This window comes from Myotis myotis, unplaced genomic scaffold (assembly GCF_014108235.1).
Source record: "Myotis myotis isolate mMyoMyo1 unplaced genomic scaffold, mMyoMyo1.p scaffold_m19_p_4, whole genome shotgun sequence".
In the NCBI taxonomy this organism is placed as follows: domain Eukaryota; kingdom Metazoa; phylum Chordata; class Mammalia; order Chiroptera; family Vespertilionidae; genus Myotis; species Myotis myotis.
The window spans coordinates 104,104,073-104,127,612 of NW_023416346.1; the positions used below are offsets into that span (position 1 = coordinate 104,104,073).

Below are 23,540 nucleotides of genomic sequence, written 5' to 3' on the forward strand. Positions count from 1 at the left end.
CCAGGATCCCTTGGGGGATGTTGGACTGCCAGTTTCAGCCTGATCCCCACAGGCCAGGCCGAGGGACCCTCCTGTCAGAGGGACCACGCTCACTCTGCAGATGGCCTTTGAGCCCCGGTGCCACCCCAGGTGTGGCTGGCCAGGGAGGGACTGTGGGAGGTTTGCTCCAGGGGGTATCCAGCCCATCTTGCCCAGTCCTGCCCCACCAGCCACCTTCTAATTAATTTCATTTCAATGTGCACAAATCCATGCACTGGGCCTCTGGTTAAAAATAAAAGTAAATGGAAAGTAAGATAATGATCTATGATGAGCCCTAAATGGTTTGGCTCAGTGGATAGAGAATCGGCCTGCGGACTGAAGGGTCCCAGTTTCAATTCCGGTCAAGGGCATGTACCTTGGTTGTGGGCACATACCTGATAGGGAGTGTGCAGGAGGCAGCTGATCGGTGTTTCTCTCTCATCAATGTTTCTAGCTATCCCTCTTCCTTCCTCTCTGTAAAAAATCAATAAAATGTATTTAAAAAAATAATAATCTATGATGATTAGGGTGTCACTTTTGAACACAGGAAAACCTAACAGAATTATATAATTTCTACTGAATATCATTTAAAACTTCTTATACAATCTTGGAGTTTACTATTATGCTGAAATGTGAAAAATATAAAGAAGGAAAGTTCCACCGTACACCATCTTATATCCCTAGTATGCTTTAGGATTCTTATATAGTACCAAATAAACCTTTGGTATATAAAGTTTCCTGTTGATTTTTTTTTTTGAAACCAAGTCTTTAATATTTTCATTAAACTGTGTCAATACAATTTTAAGTAAATGAAAACTGGAATTCCAGGCCCAGGAATTCATAAGGGAAACAATATTTCAAACAACAAGAAACACCAGTGATCTTCCACTCCAGCCGCACTATTAGTGGCCATGATGGTGCCAGTCAGCCAGTGTTATCCAGATTACCGAGTGTTTACTACATCATCAATTTTCAGGATGCTCTGGACAGTTTCAGTCACTAGAGTCAGTGCACTAACTGAAGCCAGCAGGGGCTGAACAACCAGTTCCTCCAAAATGTTGAAAATAGCACCCTTTTCGACATTAATGCCTGTAGTTTTTTCTCCTTGGGCATGCCAGTTTCCTAGTTCTGTTACTGTAGAAATGGGATTCGGGCCAGTATTTTCAGCTAGTGTAGATGGAATTACTTCCATACCATCTGCAAAAGCAAAACACAGTAGGATTCCATACCACTCAATGTTCGTGAATATTCAGTTAACCGTAGAGCCAACTCAATAAGAGCTCTATTCTTCACTAAACAGCGAATGACAAATAGGGCATCATTAATGGAGTGCTAAGATTCTTCAATAACCAATTTGTTAGATCCACAAACAACAATTGTAATTGTTTTTCCAGGGCTTGTACAGCCTGTAATCTTGAGCAGTTTGCCAGAACCATTTAAATTGACCTCCTCAGCTAACTCAGCTATGAACTGGTCAATAGGAGCAACTGGCTTGGTTCCAATCATCTTACAAATGAATTCAATATCTTCTCTTTCATTATCCTTAATCACCATAATCTTCATTTTGTTTAGGAAATGTAATGCAAGAGCACTTAGAGCAGTGGTTCTCAACCTTCCTAATACCGCGACCCTTTAATACAGTTCCTCATGTTGTGGTGACCCCCAACCATAAAATTATTTTCATTGCTACTTCATACCTGTAATTTTGCTACTGTTATGAATCATAATGTAAATATCTGATATGCAGGATGTATTTAGGCGACCCCTGTGAAAGGGTCGTTCGACCCCCAAAGGGCTCGCGACCCACAGGTTGAGAACCGTTGACTTAGCGCATCTCTTAAAATAGACTTTTGTATGAGAAGAGCATTACATCCTGTTTGTTTTTAAATTTGCTTCACTAAGTTTAGAATATTGGCTCTCTCCTCTCCAAGCACTCTGTCCATCTGGACATAGTCAGAAACTACTATCTGTTTTGGGAGCAGATAAGCAAAACTGAATAAGCCCAATTTTAGCCTTTTCGACTCTGGTTATACCAGAGTTTGCAACCTTCTGAGTAAGAACCAGCCCTTCCACCAACTCACAGTCATAGATTGTCCCACCAAGTTTCTTAACTCTTTTAATATCTCTAAGATCTACACCAGTAGCTGTGGCTGAGTCAATCACCTTCAGAATTGCATTTACACTCATTGGAGAAAGCAGACTTGAATACTGAGAGTCAACCTTTGAGTTCAATGAAGTGGATGCACTATTTACAAAGTTTCTCTGTCACTCAGTTCCACAGGTTGAGACATGTCAACCAATCCTTCAATACCCTTTTCCAAAGCCTTCTGGAATGATTCGAAAATGATAGTTGGATGAATCCCTTTCTGAAGAAGCTTAGTACAGGAATCTAAGAGAGAGCCAGCAATGATGACCACTGATGTAGTGCCATCTCCTGCTTCTATATCTTGTTCCTTAGACAACTCTACCAGCATTCTGGCTGCTGGATGTTACATGCATTTGTTTCAGAATGGTGGTGCCATCAGTTGTAATGGTCACATCGCCTTTTCCATCTTGAATCATTTTGTCCATTCCTTTTGGTCCAAGACTTGTTCTAATAACATCAGCAAAAGCTTTGGCCATGGAGATTTTGCTGAAGCGGATCTGGGTCTTCTTATCCCAGTCCTGATAGGCGCTTTTGTGCTCCCCGTTCCTGGGTGCCACGTTCTCAGGCATGGCTAGGTGGGCTGGGTCTGTGTGGGGCTCAGGAAGGCCGGATGGATGCGGATTCTGTGTCTCCTGCTGATTTTTAAGGAAGTAATTATGCCCCCAGGTAATTTTTATCTACATAATCTTTATTGCTCTGGAAGGTCAGCAAAGCTGAACTGAATGTTGATTCAGGAACATTTAAAAGTTTCATGCAAATCATGATAGATAAAACTAGTCAATTTATTAATTTGCCTTTCTTACACTAGTCAGTATCAAAAAGTATATATTGAATTCAAGTACTTAATAGTAACCTGGAGTAATGTCATATTAAACAAAGAGGCATATTTCTATTTTCAAACACTATGTACTTTATTTATTTTTATTTTGGTTTCCAAAAATATGATATGAAGCTCATTATATAAATATAAGTAAACACTCCACTACTACACATATTCCTGAACTGCTTTCATGGCACCACAAGTAGAAGGCCACCAGTGATGTCTGAATGCATACATTCAGTTGAAAAGTAAGATCATCAATGAGTTCAAAGGGGATTATTTTTCATTCTCATTGAAATCATCAGTTTCTATTTCTTTTCAACTTTGAAAAATGTATCTATTCTTATCATTTCAATACCCCCTTTTCATATAAATGACTGCTAACCCTCTCATCAGTCTCCAGTGAAACAGTTCTACTTATATAAAAGGTATCTCCACTTAGATATCTTATTACTTCAATTATGCATGTCTAATAATTTACTTTCCTCCTTTCCCCACAATTGGCACAGATTTCTATTGTTATTAGTGTTATTATCATACTCTGTTAGCCTAAATAGCCAGTTAGGGAATCACTCCTTCCCTACAATCCTCATATATAACATGTCTCAAAGTGAAGTTAATGGCTCCATTAATGACTTACTTATCCATATCTTCTTTGATATCTTGCTCACCCTTTATGATTCAGATGAAATCTCAGCTTTTTCTTTTAGATGTTGAACTGTAATAGGATGGCTAGTGAACTGTAAATATCACTCTAATAGAATTTGTGCCTAATTAAAAAGGTAAATAATGTACAGTTTTTTTTAACAATATCATAGACATGAGTTTCAGGGAAAGAAAGTAGAGAAATCATATTTATCAGCTATTGGGATATATATATATATATATATATATATATATATATATATATATATATATATTTCTCTCTGAAGCCCTGAATTTAAATAGTTAATTTATTAACTGTTTTGAGAAAAAAAATTAACATTCTTTAGGTGCCCTTTTATACTGGTGTGACTATATCACATTTGTATGTCGGTTCTTTCAGTACAAAACACCTTTTATGTACTGAAAATCTAAAACTGGGAAACTGCATTTTCTTGACTACTGATAGGCTTACCTGTGTTACACCCCCATCTGGAAGGAAGGAAGCTTGGAAGACCTTCAATTGTCCTCTAAAAGATGATACCTCCTAAACTTGTAATGATTTTAATTTAGGATCACAGTTATGATTTTATATATACTCCACAGGAGTTTTAATAAAGTGGCCATTCTGTCTTTGCTATGCAATTAATTGATAACCCCTCACAGCCTAATCTTCCTTTTCTAGCATATTCAGCTACTAAAGCTATTTGATAATTCTATTTTATCACACACACTTAAATTTAAAATAACAGGTCAATTTTTCCTTGGAAGAAAATTAACAAAGAAAGATAAGCACTTTGTTAGTAGACTAGCCAAGGCAAAATGCTGCATATGTAAAATTAAAATGTATACTTAAGACAATTGTCACTAAGTCCATTTATCCACAAAATGGTTTTTTTGTGCTTTTTAGATCATTTGTGGGGGGTTTTCACTAAATTATAAAACAACCCAGAATTTGCCTTATGAATAAAAATTAAAATCTTGGGACAAGGGGAGGGGGGGGGGGGGGGAGATGAGGAGGAAACTGGTCTTGCAAGGCCTGTCAGGACATAAAAACTGTGAACAATGCATTGCCCTGGGGCGGGGGAAGGTCATTATCGCTGGCCCCATGACAGATTATCTGATATGACCTGGGAACTCCCAACACCTGGGGGCCTTCATGTAAGCCCACTAGGGGGCAGAACCATAGCTGCAAGACAAAGACCCCAGAAGATTATAAAAAGCGAAGCCTCTGTATGTTACTTCACTCTGATTTGGAAATCATTTCCCGGAGTCCACAAGTCACTAGTATTAATAAATGGGTTCCTCCCTTTCTCTAGTAAAAATAAAATAAATAAAATTAAATAAAATAAAATTAAATAAAATTAAATTAAATTAAATTAAAATCTCCTTTTAAATATTCACAATTTTTTTTAAAAGTGTAGGGGAATATATTATTTTTAAATTTATTGTTATTATTGAAAGTATTACAGATTTCTTTTTTTCCCAATTGACCCTATCTTCTCCCACCTATCCCCCCCTCCAAGCCTTTGCCACACTATTGTCTGTGTCCATGGGCTATGCATATGTGCATATAAGTTCCCCAGTTAATCTCTACCCTCACTCCCATATTCCCTCTGAAATTCATCAGTCTGTTCATGGTTCTTTGACTATAGATCTACTTTGTTCATCAGTTTATTTTTTCATTCAATTCCACATATGAGTGAGATCATGTGATACTTAACCTTTCTCTGACTGGCTTATTTTGCTTAGCATAATACTCTTTAGGTCCATCTATACTGTTGGAAATGGCAAGAATTCCTTCTTTTTTACTGCCACATAGTATTCCATGATGTACCAGTTAATAATGAGGATTTTGTAATCAAAGAAAACATGATAATTTCAAGAGAAACATCAAAAGTGCTTTATTCAAAGTAATTTCCATCGCTAGCTACACATTTCCCCCATCTTTCAGGTAATTTGTGGATACCGTCTGTGGGAAACTGTTTATTGCCTTCACTATCTGATAAGCATAGACAGAGCACTCCCCGAAACCCCCCGAAGGCTGGGTGCCTTTGAAGCCCTAGCAAAGCTCGGAGCTAGGCGCCACCTCTGTTTGTCCAGACAGTGGTAGCTGAAACTGCTCCCCCATTTATTATTATGTAAATCCTTGCTGATGGGCTAGTCTGCCTGTTGCAGGGGGTCACCTGCCTAGGGCTATGCTATAGGGGCATCCCAGATCAATAAAAGCTTGGTGAGGCCTGAGCACAGAGAAGAAGTCCTTCGGGACTTGCCACCTGGTCCCCCAATATTGCAAAATTATCTCGTGTCTTTTTCTCTCATTTGCTGTGCGGCTCCTCTTTCAGGTACCGAACCCTACTCCACGCGAGTCATGGAAGGAAACACTCAACACCGTCCCAATAGAACTTTTCTTGTTTTGAGGCAAACCATTCAGAGACCCAATTTTTCACTTCTTTGTACGTTTTGAAGTGCTGCTCAGAAAGTGCGTGTGCCATTGATCAGAACAAGTGGTAATCTGAAGGAGCAAGGTCTGGTGAATACAGCGGGTGGGTTAATACTTCCCAGGCAAGAGCTTTTAATGTGTCTTTAACTGGCATATAACTGGTTTTGAAGTGTGTGATGGTGCGTTATCATGAAGCAAAATTACTTTGCCGTGTCTTCTGACATTCTGGTCATTTCATGATCAAAGCGTGGTTCAAATTGATTATTTGTTGTTGGTAGTGATCAGTATTAATGGTTTCACCTGGTTTTAGAAGCTCATAATACACCACACCTTCTTGATCCCACCAAACGCAGAGCATTGTCTTCTTTCTGAAGCAATTTGGCCTTGCAATTGATGTTGATGGTTGACCTGGATCAACCCATGATTTTGTGCATTTGGGATTCTCAAAACAAATCCACTTTTCAACGCCAGTCTCAATTCAATGCAAAAAGACCTTCTTCTGTGCCGTTGAAGCAACATTTTACTGAAGACTTTTCGGTTTTCCATTTGTCTTTCCTTCAGTTGATGTGGCACCCATTTTCCTTCCTTTGAAATCTTTCCCATTGCTTGTAATTGATCAGAAATTGTTAGCTGAACAACGTTTAATCTTTCTGCAAGCTGTTTTTTTAGTTTGACAAGCATCTTCATCCAATAATGCTTGTAATTGTCGGTCTTAAAACTTTTTCGGTTGACCTGGACGTTCTTTGTCTTTCACATAGAAATCATCACTTTCAAAGTTTAAACCAGTGTTCACAAGTATCTTGAGATGGAGCATGTTCACCATAAGCTTCCCAAAGTACACAATAACTTTTTCTTCAAAATACAGTAATGAATTAAAACTTCTCTCAAATGCTCTTTTTTTTGGAGCGAAATTCGACATTTTTATGCTTAAAAATATCTATGATGTTAACACCTTCAGAAAATTTGACAAATGAAGTTTTGAAGCTTGCTGTCAATACAACAAAATAGCATACATATCAAATTGCATATATATCAACATATGTGTAACTCCATCTATTTAAAAAAATAATCCGCATTATTAACCGGTACACCTGGTAAATGTACCACAGTTGCTCTCTTTAGCCACCTGACTCAGGGGCTGTCCAACTCCTAAGTGCAGTTCATACCAGTTACTTATCTCACAGCCTAGGAGTATTTCCACTCGCACATCCCTCTGGTGAATCAGGATCTGATCAATCAGCACCAAGAATTCAAGGCCAGAAGGTGCCCTGGGCAGTGGTGAGAGGGGGACAGCAGGCCCGGCAGCAGGCCCCAGGGCACTGGGGCCAGGCTAGGGGAAGAAAGCGAAGCGGAGTGCAGGGGCGGGCACATAGGCAGGCACTGGCTCTGGTCCAGGCCCAGGAGGCTGCTCCTGCTCCAGGTACCCAGCGGTGACAGGGTTGGGAGGAGGGGGAGAAGGAGTGTAGCCTGTGGGGGGCAAGTATCCTGCCATAGGAAAGGGATGAGGGTTTGTGGGTTGTCGCTATACAAAAGCTTAGTTCTAGAAGTGGAGGCAAGGTTGGGGACAGCCTGGCAGACACAGACAGACACAAAAATAAACAGGCAAAAGCGGAGAGGCAGCTGCGCCAGGAGCCCAACCAGGGTTTCTCGGGCAGCGCCTCTGACTTGGGGAGAAACAGAAAGTGTCAGCGGGTGGGGCAGAGTACCTGGGACCCTGGATTCTATCTGGGGTTTGCAGAACAGCCCCTTCCCTTTGTTCTCCCATTCTCCGCAGAGGCGGCTTTTGACAGATGGCAGGACGGATGGATCCGCAATCAGACCAATGGCCCGACCTCCAGAGAAGTTTCCTGACCCCTCTGTGTCCCTCACTCACCTGAAGCCCCTGAAATTGTCAGGGTGCCTAGCACTCCGAGGCTCCTGTGAGCTCATGGAGGCGGACCCTTAGTCATCGGTTTTTATATTTTTACTATATTTCTTGCGTGTGCAGTGATCACACTTCTTCTGGAGCAGGGCGGGTTCAAGTGACTTGTGGAGCATCTAGGGAGGGGAAGTGGCTGCAGTGCCAGAGGCCAAGTTCCGGGAGGCCTGCAGCGCTGTCGGGATCATGCCAGCAGTGCTGGTCTGTTGGTGCCTGGCCTGTCCTCTTGAGATTGCACCTACAGGATTGCTAAGGGAGCCAGTCCCCAGTTCCACCCCACCTCTGCCACCAATAGATTGGAGTATGAGGGCTGGGAGGAGGGACCAAGAGGTTTGCCTTTCAGCTGCTCACCAGTCACTGCTCCCCAGTCACTACTGCCACTGATTGATCAGCTCCTGCGCCCTCAGCTCCCTAGCCTGGCATTCGGTTGAGCCTTTGGTCGTTTTGGACAATATGGAAACTGGGTTTTTCTATATTAGGATATATATATATATATATATTACAAGAGCTTTACCTCAGAACAAAAGATATAGATAAACTAAAAGTAAATGAATAGAAAAAAATATTTCATGCACATGGAAATAAAAAAAAGCTGAGGTAGCAATACTTATATCAGATAAAATAGAATTTAGACATATGTTATAGTAAAAAGTAGAGAAGGACATGGCATAATGATAAAGTGAGCAATCCAACAGCAAAATAAAACCATTATAAATATTTATGAATCTAACATTAGAGTACTTAAATATATCAACCAAGTCTTGAGAGACATAAAGGCAGAGATCAATAGAAACACAGTCATAGTAGGGGATTTTAACTCCCCTTTGACATCAATGGCTAACTTTACAGAAAATCAACAAAAATACAGTGGCCTTAATTGACACACTGGATCAGGTGGATTTAACTAATATCTTCAGAGCATTTTACCAAAAAGCAGCAGGATATACATCCTTTCCAAGTGCACATGAGAAATTTGTAGGATAGAACACATGTTATGACACAATAGAGTTTCAATAAATTTAGGAAAAACAAAATTATATCAGGCCTCTACTCTGAAAATAATGGTATGAAACTAAAATCAATCTGGTTTATCTTTTACTTAAGAAACTAAGTATTTTTTTTCTTTTTTCTCACTTTATTTTTCCTTTTTTATTATTATACTAGAGGCCCAGTGCACAAAAATTTGTGCACTTGGGAGGGTCCCTCAGCCCGGCCTGTGCCCTCTCACAGTCTGGGACCCCTTGGGGGATGTCCACCTGCTGGCTTAGGCCTGCTCCCCGGGGGATTGGGCCTAAGCTGACAGTCAGACATCTCTCTGGCAGCCCAGGAGCCCTTGGGGGATGTCTACTTGCCAGCGGGGAGCAGGCCTAGCTGAAGTCGGACATCCTTAGAGCTGCTGAGGAGGTAGGAGAGGCTCCCACCACCACCGCTGTACTGGCAGCCGTCAGCCTGGCTTGTGGCTGAGCAGAGCTCCCCCTGTGGGAGCACACTGACCACCAGCCGGCAGCTCCTGCATTGAGCGTCTGCCCCCTGGTGGTCAGTGTGTGTCATAGTGACCAGTGATTCCCAGTCGCTCTGCTTTTAAGGTCAATTTGCATATTACCCTTTTATTATCTAGGATAGAGGCCTGGTGTCCCGGATCAGGGTGGGGGTCCCATTGGAGTGCCTGGCCAGCCTGGGTGAGGGGCTGAGGGCTGCAATAAAGAACATAATAGAAAGCATCAACAGTAGACTAGAAGTGGAGGACCACATCAGTGAGCTAGAAGACAAGGTAGGAAAAAATACCCAAGCAGAGCAGCAACTGGAAAAAGAGAAACTTAAAAAAACAGGAGGAGAGCCTAAGGGAACTTTGGGACAAGAGGAAACAAAACAAAATCTGCATTATAGGGGTGCCAGAAGGAGAGGAAACTGAGCAAGGAATAGAAAACCTGTTTGAAAAAATGATGACAGAAAACTTCCCTGATATTGGGGGGAAAAAACTCACATAAGTCCAAGATGCTCACAGAGTCCCAAACAAGATGAACTCAAAAAGACCAACACCAAGACACATTATAATTAAATTGGCAAACACCATTGACAAAGTAAGAATCTTAAAGGCTGCCAGAGAGAGACAAAAGTTACCTACAAGGTATTTAAGGGAGAGATTGACAGCAATACATTCATAGTAGGGGACTTTAGCATTGCACTGAACTTCACAGAATAGATCTGCCAGACACAAAATCAACATGGAGTGACTTGAAAAGACACACTAGATCAAATAGATTTCATGGACATTTATAGAACATTTCACCCCAAAGCTGAAGAAGGTACAGTCTTCTCAAGGGCACATGGGTCATTATCAAAGATAGACCACATGTTAGTACACAAAAAGTGAGTCTCTACAAGTTTAAGAAGACTGAAATCATAACAAGTATCATCTCAGACACAGTGGCATGAAGTTAGAAAGCATCTACAGTAAAATCACTCAAAAGCCTTCAAATACATGGAGGCTAAATAGCATGCTACCGAACAATGAATGTGTTACCAGTGAGATCAAGAATGAAATCACAAACTTCCTGGAAACAAATTAAAATGCACCAACAACAACCCCAATCTATGAGACACAGCAAAAATAGTCTTGAGAAGGACGTTCATTGCAATACAGGACTACCTAAAAAAATAAAATTAAATTAAACTACATTACCCTATAACCTAAAGAATTAGAAAGAGAACAATAAGAAAAGTCCAGAGTAAGTAGTAGAAGGAAGGAAATAATAAAGATCAGAGCAGAAATAAATGACAAAAAGATTAAATAAGTAATTTAAAAGATCAATGAATCCAAGAGCTGGTTCTTAAAAAAAAAAAAAAAAAAAAGAAGACTGATAAACATTTAGCCAGACTCATCAAGGAACAAAGAGAGAGGGCACAAATAAAATCAGAAACAAAATAAGTAAAGTAACAACTGACACCACAGAAATACAAAGGATTGTAAGAAAATCCTAGGAGCCTTAGCTGATTTAGCTCACTGGATAGAGTGTTGGCCTAGGGACTGAAGGGTCCCAGGTTCGATTTGGGTAAAGGGCATGTACTTGGTTGCAGCCACATCCCCAGTAGGGGGTGTGCAGGAGGCAGCTGATCAATGTTTCTCTCTCATCGATGTTTCTAACTCTCTATCTCTCATTTTCCTCTGTGTAAAAAATCAATAAAATATATATTTAAAAAAGAAAAGAAAATCCTATGACCAACTATATGCCAATAAGCTGAGAATGTGGAGGAAATGGATGGATTCCTAGAAAAATAAAATCCTACAAAACTGAATCAGAAATTATAAAAACACAAATAGGACAATAACAACTGATGTAATTGAAGTAGTGATAAAAAAAAAATGCCCAGGAAACAAAAGCCCTGGTCTGGATGGCATTACAGAGGAGTTTTACCAAACATTCAAAGAACTAACACCTATAGTCCTAAAACTCCTCAAAAAATTCAATAGAAAGGAACACTCCCAAGCTCTTTCTTTGAGGTCAACATTATCCTAATTATAAAACCACATAAAGAAGGGAAACAAGGGGTCTCAAGCAGCGTCACTGCCTGAACTCAGACGAGCACTGCTTCTTCTCACGGAAAGGTTGGACAGCCCCTAAAGGTGCGGTTTGAAGTTCGGGTTAGAGGGAGGACCGAGCTCGCGCGCGCGCAGGGCGGAATCTGCTCCCCACAGAGTCTGCAGCCGTTGGGACCAGCGTGACCCGCGAGTGGGGAAGGGGCCCCACAGGGCTGCTGGCAGAAGGGAACGCGAAAAATAAGCCCATAGCTGGACTGGATGTAAGGGAGCAGCCTTGGACTTTGCCAATCTGCTGGCTGCTTGGTGCCAGGGGCGAGTGAGCGCGCGGAGACTGCGCGCGGAGACTGTGCACAGACCTGGAAGGTGGAGGCTTGCGAATTCGCACAACTATCAGGCTCTTGTTACAGTTCCCCTTAGATCCGTGCATTTGATTATTAAACCCAGTGCATGGGATTCCCCAGTTGGGGTCATTCACAGAGCCTGTAGGGGAAAGTTCTTTTTGGGGAGCCTGGGAAACAGCGGGCAGTGGCAAGGAACCAGCTCTGGGCAGTGGTCTTTCCTGAATCAGTTCCCAATACCACAGAGGAAAAAAAAAACAAAAACAAAAAAAACCCTACTGATAGAGAGGACTTATAGCCTCGGAGGTCAATCCAGACACACTGCCACCCAGAGGCAGAGCCACGAACTGTCTCTTCTACGATCACAAATAAAGGCAGTCTGGTAAACAAATACAATCTGCCTTAAAATCAGGTCTGTGGTTTACTGCACGGAGGGACAGTGTATCGCAGGGAAGTTCAACACTCCCCTGAATGCTTGGCAGGACTGAGGCGTGCCAAAAAGAAGAGTGGAAGATCTGAAGCACCTTCACTTCCGAATATTTATATATATATATATATATATATATATATATATATATATATATATATATATATTTTAAATTCTTTTTTCACCATTTCATTAAGAACCTATTTTATTTTATTTTTTTTATTTTTATTTTTTTCATCACTTGATTTTACCTTTTTAATTACTACATTTTTTAACCAGTATTATTGCTATCCTTTTACCATTTTTTCAAGTGTCATTTTATTTTTTATTATTTTTTTAATTTTTCTTTATTTTATTTGGGATTAGTGTTATACACACTATTTTCATCGTTCCTTTAGCATCATTTCTCTCTAGCTCACATTTACCCTTAAGCCAAAACTCTCTTCCTCACTTTTCCCCTTTTGTTGTCCTGTTTCTCTTACCCTATTCCTGCTTTGGATTTTACCTATTCCTTCTTTCTAACCACTGTCTAAATTTCACCCTACTTATATATCTAATTTCCAACCCCTCGCTCTCCCCATACAAATAGCCTCTTCCCCACCTCTATTTCATTCTCTTACTTTTTTTTTTTTTTTTTTGTTTTTTTTGTTTTTTTTCTTCTCTCCCTTTTCCCAATCTCATTTCGGCACTCCTTTTTGTTTTTTATTTTTCTCTTTAATCTTTTTCTCTTTTTTCTTCTATATCCCCTAATTCTCTTCGCTCGGGGGGTCACCTTTATTTGGGGTTATTAATATCGTGAATGCATTTAGTTTGTTGCCTTGTACGTTGTACCTTGTTGTGTTGTATTTTGTGCCTTTGAATCAGCGCAGCAGAGAGAGAACTACATAGCCAAACACCTTGAGAAGAGAAATCATGGTGAAACAAAGAACCAACCCAAATATGAGAGAAAAACAGGCATCATCAGAAAAGGAAGTAAACGAAATGGAGGCAATGGAGGTAAGCAACCTGTCAGAGAAAGAATTCAGAGTAATGGTCATAAGGTGGATGAAAAAAATGGAAGACCAATTCAACAATATGTGTAGGAACCAAGAGGAAATGAAGAAGAACCAAGAGGAAATGAAGAGAAACCAAGAAGAAATGAAAAACGACATCACTGCCATAAAGAACTCAATAGAAAGCATCAACAGTAGACTAGAAGAAGCAGAGGACCGCATCAGCGAGCTAGAAGACAGGGTAGAAAAAAATACCCAAACAGAACAGCTTCTAGAAAAAAAAATTAAAAAGCAGGAGGAGAGCCTAAGAGAACTCTGGGACAATGCTAAACGAAACAACATCCGAATAATAGGGGTGCCAGAAGGAGAGGAAACTGAGCAAGGAATAGAAAACCTGTTTGAAAAAATAGTAACAGAAAATTTCCCTGATATAGGGAGGAAAAAACTCACACAAATCCAAGAAGCTCACAGAGTCCCAAACAAAATGAACCCGAAAAGACCGACACCAAGGCACATAATAATTAAATTGGCAAACACCAACGACAAAGCAAGAATCTTAAAAGCAGCCAGAGAGAGACAGAAAGTTACCTACAAAGGATCCCCCATCAGACTAGCGACCGATTTCTCAACAGAAACACATCAGGCAAGAAGGGAATGGAATGAAATATACAAAGTCATGCAAAAGAAGGGTCTGAATCCAAGAATACTATACCCAGCGAGGCTATCAATCAAAATTGAGGGTCAAATCAGGAGCTTCACAGACAAAAACGGTCTACGGGAGTTTATTACAACCAAACCAGCAATGCAAGAAATGCTACAGGGTCTGCTGTAAATAGAAAAAACAGGAAACAAAGAAGGAACGCAGCGGTAAAGAACAAAAATGGCGACTAACAAGTTTCTATCAATAATAACTTTAAATGTAAATGGATTAAATTCCCCAGTCAAAAGGCATAGGGTAAGTGAGTGGATAAGAAAACATGACCCATATATCTGCTGTCTACAGGAAACCCACCTCACAAAAAAAGACGCACACAGACTGATGGTGAAGGGATGGAAAAAGGTTTTTCAGGCCAATGGAAGTGAAAAAAAAGCCGGGGTAGCAATACTTATATCTGACAAATTAGATCTCAAAGTGAAGGACATAAAAAGAGATCAAGAAGGCCACTTCATAATACTAAAGGGAGCAGTCCAACAAGAAGAAATAACTCTGGTAAATATATATGCACCCAATATAGGAGCACCCAAATACGTAAGAAATCTTCTGGAGAAGATCAAGGGAGAGATTGACAGCAATACAATCATAGTAGGGGATCTTAACACCCCATTATCTCCACTGGACAAATCCTCTAAACAGAAACTCAGCAAAGAAACATCAATCCTAAATGACTCACTAGATCAGATGGAATTAATTGACGTCTTCAGAACATTTCACCCCAAAGTCACAGAATATACATTCTCCTCGGGTGCACATTTGTCATCTTCAAAGATAGACCATATATTGGGTCACAGACAAAGTCTCTTCAAATTCAAGAAAATTGAAATCATATCAAGTATCTTCTCAGATCACAAAGGCATAAAACTGGAAATCAACTACAACAAAAACAATCCAAAAAAATCAAACACATGGAGACTAAATAGCATGCTATTAAACAACGACTGGGTCACCAGTGAGATCAAAGAAGAAATAAAAAACATCATGGCAACAAATGACAATGAAAACACAACAATCCAAAACCTATGGGACACAGCAAAAGCAGTCTTGAGAGGGAAGTTCATAGCTCTACAAGCCTACTGCAAGAAACAAGAAACAATGAGAATAAATGACCTAACTCTACAACTCGAAGAATTAGAAAGAGAGCAACAAAAAAAGCCCACTGTAAGCAGAAGGAAGGAAATAACAAAGATCAGAGCGGAGATAAACGACATAGAGACCAAAAAACAATACAAAAGATCAACAAAACCAAGAGCTGGTTCTTTGAAAGGATAAACAAGATTGATACACCTCTAGCCAGGCTCACCAAGAAACAAAGAGAGAGGACCCAAATAAACAAAATCAGAAATGAAAGAGGAGAAATAACAACAGACCCCATAGAAATACAAAGGATTGTTAGAAAATACTATGAACAACTCTACTCCAACACACTAGACAACCTGGAGGAAATGGACATATTCCTAGATAAATACAACCTTCCAAAACTTAACCAGGAAGAATCTAAAAATCTCAATAGGCCAATAACTATGGAGGAAATCGAAGCAGTAATCAAAAAGCTTCCAGCAAACAAAAGCCCGGGGCCAGATGGCTTCACAGGGGAGTTTTACCAAACATTCAAGGAAGACCTAAAACCTATCCTCCTCAGACTATGTCAAAAGATCCAAGAGGAAGGAGCACTTCCCAGCTCATTCTATGAAGCCAACATCACCCTAATCCCAAAACCAGATAAAGACAATACAATGAAAGAGAATTACAGGCCAATATCCCTCATGAACATAGATGCCAAAATCCTCAACAAAATCCTAGCAAATCGGATCCAGCAGTACATCAAAAAGATCATACACCATGACCAAGTAGGATTTATCCCAGGGATGCAAGGATGGTACAATATCCGCAAATCAATAAATGTGATACATCACATAAACAAATTGAGAGAGAAAAACCACATAGTCATATCAATTGATGCGGAAAAAGCATTTGACAAAATCCAACACCCTTTCTTGATAAAAACTCTCAGCAAGATAGGAATTGAGGGATCATACCTCAACATAATAAAAGCCATATATGACAAACCCACAGCCAACATCATAATCAATGGGCAAAAACTAAAACCATTCCCCCTAAAAACAGGAACAAGACAGGGATGCCCCCTCTCACCACTCCTGTTCAACATAGTACTGGAAGTACTAGCCATTGCGATCAGACACGAAGAAGAAATAAAAGGCATCCAGATTGGAAAAGAAGAAGTAAAACTGTCCTTATTTGCAGATGACATGATACTGTACATACAGAACCCTAAAGACTCCATCAAAAAATTATTAGACTTAATAAATGAATTCGGCAATGTAGCAGGATACAAAATTAATGCTAAGAAATCCATGGCGTTTCTTTACACCAATAGTGAACTTACAGAAAGTGAAACTACAGAAGCAATCCCATTTACCATTGCACCAAAAAAATTAAAATACCTAGGAATAAACTTAACTAAGGAGGTAAAAGACTTATATGCTGAAAACTACAGGACACTGAAAAAAGAGATAGAGGAAGACATAAACAGATGGAAGAATATACCGTGTTCATGGATTGGTAGAATCAACATCATCAAAATGTCCATACTACCCAAAGCAATTTATAGATTCAATGCAATCCCCATTAAATTACCAACAGCATATTTCACAGATCTAGAACGAACGTTCCAAAAATTCATCTGGAATAAAAAAAGACCCCGAATAGCTGCAACAATCCTCAGAAAGAACAAAGTAGGTGGGATCTCAATACCAGATATCAAACTGTATTACAAAGCCACTGTTCTTAAAACAGCTTGGTACTGGCACAAGAACAGACATATAGATCAATGGAATAGAATAGAGACCCCAGAAATCAACCCAAACCACTATGCCCAATTAATATTCGACAAAGGAGGCAAGAACATACAATGGAGTCAAGACAGTCTTTTCAATAAATGGTGTTGGGAAAATTGGACAGATACATGCAAAAGGATGAAACTAGATCACCAACTCACACCATACACAAAAATAAACTCAAAATGGATAAAAGACTTAAACGTAAGACGGGAAACCATAAAAATACTAGAGGAATCCACAGGCAGCGAAATCGCAAACATATGCCGAAGAAATTTCTTCTCTGATAATGCTCCTAGGGCAATGGAAACTAAAGAGAAAATAAACAAATGGGACTACATCAAAATAAAAAGCTTTTGCACAGCAAAGGAAATCATCAACAAAACAACAAGAAGACCCACTACATTGGAGAACATATTTGCCAATGATACCACCGATAAGGGTTTAATTTCCAACATTTACAGGGATCTCATGAAACTTAACAAAAGGAAGATAAACAATCCAATAAAAAAATGGGCAACGGACCTAGATAGACACTTTTCGAAAGAGGACATACAGAAGGCCGAAAGACATATGAAAACCTGCTCAAAGTCACTAATTATACGAGAGATGCAAATCAAAACGACAATGCGTTATCATCTCACACCTGTCAGAATGGCTATCATCAACAAATCAACAAACAACAAGTGTTGGAGAGGATGTGGAGAAAAAGGAACCCTTCTGCACTGCTGGTGGGAATGCAGACTGGTGCAGCCACTGTGGAGAACAGTATGGAGCTACCTCAGAAGACTAAAAATGGAACTCCCATTTGACCCAGTGATCCCACTACTAGGAATATATCCCAAGAAACCAGAAACGCCAATCAGAAAGGATATATGCACCCCTATGTTCATAGCAGCACAATTCACCATAGCTAAGATTTGGAAACAGCCTAAGTGCCCATCAGCAGATGAGTGGATTAGAAAAATGTGGTACATATACACAATGGAATACTATGCTGCGGTAAAAAAAAAGGAACTCTTGCCTTTTGCAACAGCATGGATGGAACTGGAGAGCATTATGCTAAGTGAAATAAGCCAGTCAGAGAAAGATAAATACCACATGATCTCACTCGTTTGTGGATTATAGAGAACAACATAGACTGATGAAAAGGGACAGACTCAAAGACTGAGAAACAGCAATCAGGCTATCAATCCCCAGAAGGAAAGTAGGGTAGGGCGGGGGTAAGGGGAAGAGATCAACCGAAGGACTTGTATACATGTATATAAGCCATACCAATGGACATGGACAACAGGGGGATGGGAGCATGAGTGTGTGGGGGGGGAGGTTGGGGGTTAATGGGGGGGATGAGGACACATTTGTAATACCTTAACTAATAATAAAAAAAAAAAAAAAAAAAAAAAAAAAACCACATAAAGAAAATACAAAGAAAGAAAACTACAGGTCAATATCCCAGAGGAGCATAGATGCTAAAATCCTCAAGAAAATATTAGCAAATCAGACCCAGCAATACATTGCACATATCATACACCATGACCATGTGGTATTTATTCCAGGGATGCAAGGCTGGTACAATATTCACAAATCAACTAATATGATATATAACACAAACCAATTCAAAAACAAAAATCAACTGATCATATCAATAGATACAGAGAAGCATTCAACAAAATACAACAGCCATTTTTTTATAAAACTCTCAGCAAAGTTGGAATAGAGGGATCATATCTCAACATAACAAAGGCCATATGTGACAAATGTACAACCTACATCATACTGAATTGGAAAATCTAAAAACATATCCCCTAAGAACAGGAACAAGACAGGGATGCCCACTTTCATCACTCTTGTTCAACATAGCACTAGAAGTCCTAGCCACAGTGATCAGACAAGAAGAAAAATAAATGGCATCCAAACCCTAGAACACTTCTGGTAGGAATGCAGACTTGTGCAGCCACAATGGAAAACAGTATGGAGTTTCCTCAAAAAATTAAAATTGGAACTCCTATTTGACCCAGTAATTCCACTTCTAGGAATATATACCAAGAAACCAGAAACACCAATCAGAAAGAAAATATACACCTATATGTTCATAACAGGACAATTTACAATAGTTAAGATTTAGAAATAGCCCAAGTGACCATCAGGAGATGAGTGGATAATAAAGCTGTGGCACATCTACACAAAGGAGTACTATGCAGCTGTAAAAATGAATTGCTCTTTACTAACATTATAAAACAGGACACTCCAAAGTGTCTTTGTAGTATATTAACACCTGCTGATAAATTGAAAATAAGAGCAACAATTTTTTTTTTCTATAAGAAAAAGAATAAAATATCATTGAAGGATCTCACTAGGTTTATTCAATCTATTGTCATTCAATTGAAAACACATTTCCTAATCATTTTCCAATTTCCTCCCCAAAACCGATGTCTTTCTGTGTTTAAGTTGTTTCCATACTCCATAACCAAGATAATGAGGATGGTAAATTTGGTCTTTAAGCTGAATGAAGACAAGAAGGAGAAAGACAGAAAGAATCAGATAATTGTATTTTACTATAGGAAGGGGAAAACCTCCCTTAAGAAAGACAAAAAACGCAGAAGAAGAAGTGCTGGAGTGTTCATCTACCACAGGTGATACCCAGGGTCTCCCAGAGGGACACACTTAATAATGTGTAACCCTGTATAAAAAAGGCTTCAGAAATGGGCATTAGGAGAAGAGGAAAACATTACTGGTCTCCTTGAATGAATCTAAGCAAGGGTATAAAGGAAATGTGTTTGTATTTTTGCCTGATTTCAGATGATGGGAAGGGAGCGAAGGAGGGGGCAGGCATGTGAGAAGGGAGGAATGTAGACTTCTTCAATTGGGGTATCAGACAAGCCATTCCATACAGAGCCAGACACTTAGAAAAAGGACAAGGGGAAGACTGAAGGGGAATTTTTTCCTTAACACTTTCTCATACTGGCAAGGAAGAAAGGAAGCTGATGTTTAATTTGGGTTTGGATTCAGGGGCGTGGGTTGGATGGGGGTGCTCTCAGTGATGAGGAACAGGGTGTTGTGTTAGTGATGGCAGAGTATAATAAAGAATTTGATTTCCTTTATACATGGCAGACTATTGAATATTGTTAAACTATTGAAAGGATGGTCAAGTCAAGATCTGACGTTTTATTCCACACCTGGTACCGTTTTTTCCTTTAACAACTTGGTCTTACAACAGCATTGTTGGATATTGGAGATACTAGAGTAGTGAGGTTTCACTCTGTTTCACTGATGATTCACTTCAGGTTACAGTTGCCCCATACCAAAGTATGATATCAGTAATAAGGGAAATTGGGTACGCTGTATATGGGTATTATCTTCACTATTTTTCTTTAAGTCTGAAACCATTATAAAATAAAGCATACATTAAAACAACACCAAATACTAAGAAATGGTAACATCTGGAACATAGTGGAATGTACCACTGAAAAAACGGCAGAGTATGGGAAGTGGCACAGAGGAACACCACCTCCCTTCCATATGCTGGACTATAATTGAACTAGAGGAAAGGAGAGAGAGACAGAGAGGACAGTCTAGAATAAAATTTTGGAGGTAAGAGGAAGGTCTCTTTTCTATAACTAGAGTGTCTGAGACTCCTGCATCCTCTGCCACCCCCGCCCCTCCTGGATGGTCTAGCTGAGGCTTTGTGATGTGAAGCCACACCATGGCAACCACTGGTTTGGGGCAATCAGAGCTGAAGTGTGTGTCTCCTCATTGACCGAGAGAGTATAAATAGAGGCCAGGACCATTTGAGTAGGGTCTGTTGCCTCAAGAAAGCCAAACTTACTAAGAAGACATTGTAGACTTTTGGAGATAAGGAATAAGACTCCAAACACAAGGGGGGATGAAGAAACTGCAAGTAGTAAAGCACATTGGACGTTAATTTCTCAACTGGATGGCCAAGAAATGGATAAGGTCAGAATACCTCATTCAAAAGCTTCCGCTTCCCCAATAATCCCTCACCCAAGATTCTGGCCTTGTGCTTTTTGGCCACAGACACTTCCTTATCAATCCATTGTCTTTCACTTCCAAGGCCATTTCCTAATCATTTTCCAATTTCTTCCCCAAAACCAATGTCTTTCTGTGTGTAAATTGTTTCCACACTCCATAACCAGGATAATTGGGGTGGTAAATTTGGTCTTTAAGCTGAATGAAGACAAGAAGGAGAAAGACAGAAAGAATCAGATAATTGTATTTTACTATAGGAAGGGGAAAACCTCCCGTAAGAAAGACAACAAATGCAGAAGAAGAAGTGCTGGAGTGTTCATCTACCACAGGTGATACCCAGGGTCTCCCAGAGGGACACACTTAATAATGTGTAACCCTGTATAAAAAAGGCTTCAGAAATGGGCATTAGGAGAAGAGGAAAACATTACTGGTCTCCTTGAATGAATCTAAGCAAGGGTATAAAGGAAATGTGTTTGTATTTTTGCCTGATTTCAGATGATGGGAAGGGAGCGAAGGAGGGGGCAGGCATGTGAGAAGGGAGGAATGTAGACTTCTTCAATTGGGGTATCAGACAAGCCATTCCATACAGAGCCAGACACTTAGAAAAATGGCAAGGGGAAGACTGAGGGGAATTTTTTCCTTCAAACTTTCTCATACTGGCAAGGAAGAAAGGAAGCTAATGTGGGGTTTGGGTTTGGATTCAGGGGTGGGATGGATGGGGGTGCTCGCAGTGATGAGGAACAGGGTGTTGTGTCAGTGTTGGCAGAGTATGATAAAGAATTTTGATTTCCCTTTTACACGGCTGTCTATTGAATATTATTAAACTATTGAAAGGATGGTCAAGTCAAGATCTGAAGTTTTATTCCACACCTGGTACCGTTTTTTCCTTTAACAACTTGGTCTTACAACAGCATTGTTGGATATTGGAGATCCTAAGGTAGTGAGGTTTCACTCTAACTGTTTCACTGATGATTCACTTCAGGTTACAGTTGCCCCATACCAAAGTATGATATCAGTAATAAGGGAAATTGGGTACGCTGTATATGGGTATTATCTTCACAATTTTTCTTTAAGTCTGGAAAAATTATAAAATAAAACATACATTAAAACAACACCAAATACTAAGAAATGGTAATATCTGGATCATAGTGGAATGTACCACTGAAAAGACGGGGGAGTATGGGAAGGGGCACAGAGGAACACCACCTCCCTTCCATATGCTGGACTATAATTGAACTAGAGGAAAGGAGAGAGAGACAGAGAGGACAGTCTAGAATAAAATTTTGGAGGTAAGAGGAAGGTCTCTTTTCTATAACTAGAGTGTCTGAGACTCCTGCATCCTCTGCCACCCCCGCCCCTCCTGGATGGTCTAGCTGAGGCTTTGTGATGTGAAGCCACACCATGGCAACCACTGATTTGGGGCAATCAGAGCTGAAGTGTGTGTCTCCTCATTGACCGAGAGAGTATAGATAGAGGCCAGGACCATTTGAGTAGGGTCTGTTGCCTCAAGAAAGCCAAACTTAGTAAGAAGACATTGTAGACTTTTGGAGATAAGGAATAAGACTCCAAACACAAGGGGGGATGAAGAAACTGCAAGTACTAATGCAAATTGGACGTTAGTTTCTCAACTGGATGGCCAAGAAATGGATAAGGTCAGAATACCTCATTCAAAAGCTTCCCCTTTCCCAATAATCCCTCACCCAAGATTCTGGCCTTGTGCTTTTTGGCCACACACACTTCCTTATCAATCCATTGTCTTTCAATTCCAAGGCCATTTCCTAATCATTTTCCAATTTCTGCCCTAAAACCAATGTCCTTCTGTGTGTAAATTGTTTCCACACTCCATAACCAAGATAATGGCGGTGGTAAATTTGGTCTTTAATCTGAATGAAGACAAGAAGGAGAAAGACAGAAAGAATCAGATAATTGTATTTTACTATAGGAAGGGGAAAACCTCCCCTAAGAAAGACAACAAATGCAGAAGAAGACGTGCTGGAGTGTTCATCTACCACAGGTGATACCCAGGGTCTCCCAGAGGGACACACTTAATAATGTGTAACCCTGTATAAAAAAGGCTTCAGAAATGGGCATTAGGAGAAGAGGAAAACATTACTGGTCTCCTTGAATGAATCTAAGCAAGGGTATAAAGGAAATGTGTTTGTATTTTTGCCTGATTTCAGATGATGGGAAGGGAGCGAAGGAGGGGGCAGGCATGTGAGAAGGGAGGAATGTAGACTTCTTCAATTGGGGTATCAGACAAGCCATTCCATACAGAGCCAGACACTTAGAAAAAGGACAAGGGGAAGACTGAAGGGGAATTTTTTCCTTAACACTTTCTCATACTGGCAAGGAAGAAAGGAAGCTATGTGGGGTTTGGGTTTGGATTCAGGGGTGGGATGGATGGGGGTGCTCGCAGTGATGAGGAACAGGGTGTTGTGTCAGTGTTGGCAGAGTATGATAAAGAATTTTGATTTCCCTTTTACAGGGCTGTCTATTGAATATTATTAAACTATTGAAAGGATGGTCAAGTCAAGATCTGAAGTTTTATTCCACACCTGGTACCGTTTTTCCTTTAACAACTTGGTCTTACAACAGCATTGTTGGATATTGGAGATCCTAAGGTAGTGAGGTTTCACTCTAACTGTTTCACTGATGATTCACTTCAGGTTACAGTTGCCCCATACCAAAGTATGAT

General features: G+C 40.0%; 1 pseudogene; it reads right to left on the reverse strand.

Moving 5' to 3' along the window:
* Positions 1–858: 858 nt before the first annotated feature.
* On the reverse strand, positions 859–2,733 carry LOC118654480 (annotated as a pseudogene).
* Positions 2,734–23,540: the final 20,807 nt, after the last annotated feature.